The 4310-nt window shown below is 33.6% G+C and overlaps 1 non-coding gene across 1 annotated transcript; it reads left to right on the top strand.

Moving 5' to 3' along the window:
- The first annotated feature begins 1255 nt into the window (after positions 1-1255).
- On the top strand, positions 1256-1362 carry LOC141503698 (U6 spliceosomal RNA). Its single transcript, XR_012473029.1, has one exon. It is a non-coding gene; the product is annotated as a U6 spliceosomal RNA (small nuclear RNA).
- The last annotated feature ends 2948 nt before the right edge of the window (positions 1363-4310 follow it).

The following is a 4310-nucleotide window of genomic DNA, read 5'->3' as shown; positions in this document are numbered from 1 at the left end:
GTCCACTGGGAATTACTAAGTCCAGTGAGCAAAGCCTCTAGGGATCTCAACACCAAGGGCCTGTGAATCAGCCCCTCCCCCAACAAAGGATTCTAGGAAAATGAAGAAAGGTCAGCGGAAAGCGAAGTACATTGAATGTTACCTTGAAGCAAAGATCCTAACTCAGAGAGAACTAGACCTTCAGAGGAGAATATGAATTGATCTCCAGCCCAGAAAGACTTCTTATAAAAGATAAGGAAGGAGTTTAAAAAAATCAATTGGAAAAATTAGGAAAAGAAATACAAGAGAAAATTAACATCTTGCAACAAGGAAACAAATCCTTTGAAAATAGACAATAATTTTCTCAAAACCACAATTGGACAAATGGAAGACTACTTAAAAATAAAATTGATCATTTGAAAAAGGAGTTGCAAAAGGTAAATGAAGAAAATTCTTCTTTAAAAAAAGAAATTGGGGGTGGCTAGGTGGCGCAGTGGATAAGGCGGAGTCAGGAGTACCTGGGTTCAAATCCGGTCTCAAACACTTAATAATTACCTGGCTGTGTGGCCTTGGGCAAGCCACTTAACCCCATTTGCCTTGCAAAAAACTAAAAAAGAAATAAAAAAAGAAATTAGAATCTGTAGAAACTAATGAGTTCTTGAGACACAAGAATCTGTTAATCAAAACCAAAAAAGAAAACAGAAAATAATATAGAAGAAAATCTAAAACACTTCACTGGGAAAACAACTGACCTGGAGAATAGATCCAGAAGAGAAAATTTAAAAATCATTGGGTTTCTAGAAAATATTGAGGAGAAAAAAAGGCCTATACTCCATATTTCAGGATATAATGAAGGAGAATTGCCCTGATATCATGGAACCAGTGGGCAAAATAATTATTGAAAGAATATATCAATACCCTCCTGAGAGGGATTCCAAAATTAAAACACCAAGGAGTATTGTGTTTAGCCTCCAGAAATATCAGATAAAGGAGAAAATCCTGTAAGCAGGCAGAAAGAAATACTTCAAATAGCAAGGAGGCATAGTAAGGATTACAGAAAATCTGGTTGCATCAACATTAAGGGTTCGAAGGGCATGGAATATGATATTCCAAAGAACAAGGGAGCTTGGAATATAGCCAAGAATTCACTTTTTCACAAAACTGAGCCTTCTCTTCCAGGGGAAAAATGGACATTTAATGATTTAGGAGACTTCCAACTTTTCCTGATGAAACAACCAGAGCCAAATAGAAAATTTTGACTTCAAACAGGATTCACGTGCTTGCTTCAGCAGCACATATACTAAAATGGGAAGGATACAGAAAAGATGAACATGGCCCCTGTGCAAGGATGACAAGAAAATTGGTGAAGCGTTCCAAACAGGATTCTCAAGAGATACATGAAAAAAGATTAAAAGGGGATAAAAATTATTATCCAATAAGATGAAACTGGTTATATTGCACCTGGTAGAAAGATTATCATAGCTCTTGAGAACTGTAACACTATTAGAGAGAATGTACTTATTAATGGACACTCGTGACTTTTCTGTGACTGATAGAATGATTTAAAAATGATTTCTCCTTAAAAAGGGGGAACAGTAAAGAGACAGGAGGATGGAGGAGATTGAAATGGAAAAATCCCATCACATGAGGAGGTGCAAAGAGGAGCATTAGAGGGGAAGGAGGGAGGAGATGAGAACTGCTTAATCTAACTCATCAGATTTGGCTCAAAGAAGGAATAACACACACACACAAACACACTCGATTATGTTTAGAAAATTATCTTACCTTCAAGTATTAAGAGTGAAAAGGGGAAGGGGGGAGGAAAAGAGGAACTGACAGAAGGAAAGGAAGGATGAAGGGACAAAGGGAAAGGGGAAAGAAAGGGCAGGGGGGTAGGACCTAAGGGGACCAATACACTAAAGGAAGTGGTATTCAGAAGCAAGATATTGGGAAATAGGGATAAGGTGATAAAAGGGGGAAAAATACAAAAAAAGAGGGAAGGTAGCAGAGCAGGCAACAAAAAGTTAGTAATTGTAACAATGAACTCTCACATAAAGCATAAGTGGGTAATAGAGTGGATTAAAAACCAGAATCCTCCAATATTCTGCTTACAAGAAACTCATCTGATGCATAGAGATACATACACAGTATATGTAAAAGGTTGGATTAGAGTATATTATGCTTCAGCTGAAGTGAAAAAGGCAGGGGTAGAAATCTTTATCTCAGACAAGGCAGCTGCAAAAATAGATCCCATTAAAAGTGATGAAGAAAATTATATCCTTCTAAAAGGTACCATAGACAATGAAGCAATTTCAATACTAAATATATATTCACTAAGTGGTCTAGCACCCAAATTCTTAGAGGAGAAACTGAAAGAGTTTCAGGAAGATATAGAAAGGAAAACTCTACTGGTGGGAGGCTTCAACCTCCCTCTCTCAGAATTAGATGAATTTAACCATAAAATAAACAAGAAAGAACTTAAGGAGGTAAATAGAATGTTAGAATACCCAGACATGATAGACCTTTGGAGAAAATTGAATGTGGATATAAAAGAATACACATTTTTGTTCTGCAGTACATGGCCCCTACAGAAAATTGACTATGTACTAGGGCATAAAAAACCTCATAACCAAATGCAGAAAAGCAGAATAAATCTTTCTTAGATCATGATGCAATAAAAATCACATGCAATATTGAGTCATGGAGAGAAAGACCTAAATTGAAATGAAACTAAATAATCTCATTTTAAGGAATGGGTGGATCAAAGGACAAATTATAAATAGAATCAATGATTTTTATCCTAGACAATGACAATGAGACAACATAGCAAAATATATGGGATACAGCCAAATCAGTTATTAGGAGATATATTATATCTCTAAATGCTTACATGAATAAAACAGAGAAAGTGGAAGTAAATGAACTAAGTAGTCAAATAAAAAAATAGAGAAAGAACAAATTCAAAACATCCAATTAAATATCAAATTAGAAATTCTAGAAATTAAAAGAGAAATTAGTAAAATCTAAAGCAAGAAAACTACTGAACTAACAAAAAATAAGAGTTGATTTGTTTAAAAAACAATAAAATAGATAAACCTTTTTTAAAATTTTATTAAAGAAGAAAGAAGAAAACCAAATTACTGGTCTTGAAAATTTAAAAAAACCCGGTGAACTCACCACCAATGATGAGGAAATTAAAGAAATGGATGATTATTTACAAAAATATTAGTTGCCCAGGTTAAGTGAAGAGAAAATTAAATACCTAAAAACCCCCTATGTCCCAAAAATAAATTCAACAAATTATTATTGAACTTGCTAAAAAAAAAATCTCCAGGGCCAGATGGATTCACAAATGAATTCTATCAAGCATTTAAGGAACAATTAGTTCTAATATAAATTCATTGGATAAACAAGTGAAGATAATACTCTGCCTAATTCTTCTATGACACCAATGTGGTGTTGATTCCTAAACCAGGAAGAGTCAAAACAGAGAAAGAAAATTATAGACCAATTTCCCTAATGAATACAGATGCAAAAATCTTAAATAAAATCTTAGCAAAGCCATTACAGCAAGTCATCACTCGAATAATACACTAGGACCAAGCAGAATTTATCCTAGGAATGTTAATAACAAACTTACAAATCATATGATTATCTCAATAGATGCTGAAAAAGCCTTTGACAAAATACAGCAGCCATTCCTACTAAAAACTAGAAAACAAAGGAATAAATGAATTATTCCTTACAATGAAAATCAATATTTATTTGAAACTATCAACCTTCTTTATATGCAATGGGGATAAGCATTCCCAGTAAGATCAGTGATGAAACATGGATGTCCATTATCACCAATAATATTCAATATTATATTAGAAATGTTAGCTTCAGCAATAAGAGAAGAGAAAGAAATCAAAGGAATTAAAATTGGGAAGGAAGAAACAAAACTTTCACTCCAGATGACATGATGATATACCTAGACAACACTAAAAAAATCATCTGAAAAAACAATGGAAGCAATTTCTATATATTACTAGCAAGATAAAGCAACTAGGGCTAGAAAGAGAAATCCCATTTAAAATAACTTCAGACAACATAAAATACTAGGAAGTCTACCTGCCAAAGGAGACCCAGAAACTCTGCAAAAACAACTATAAAACACTTCTCACACAAAATCAAATCTAAATAACTGGGCAAATATCAACTGCTCATGGATAGGCTGAGCTAATATAATAAAAATGACAATTCTACCTAAATTAAACTACTTGTTTAGTACCTTCCAATCAAACTTCCAAAAAATTACTCTAGTGTTTTAGAAAAAAAATAATTATATT

The sequence above is a fragment of the Macrotis lagotis genome, chromosome X (assembly GCF_037893015.1).
Source record: "Macrotis lagotis isolate mMagLag1 chromosome X, bilby.v1.9.chrom.fasta, whole genome shotgun sequence".
In the NCBI taxonomy this organism is placed as follows: Eukaryota; Metazoa; Chordata; class Mammalia; order Peramelemorphia; family Peramelidae; genus Macrotis; species Macrotis lagotis.
The sequence above is the reverse complement of the archived record's forward strand: the minus strand, read 5'-3'. Positions and strand labels throughout refer to the sequence as shown.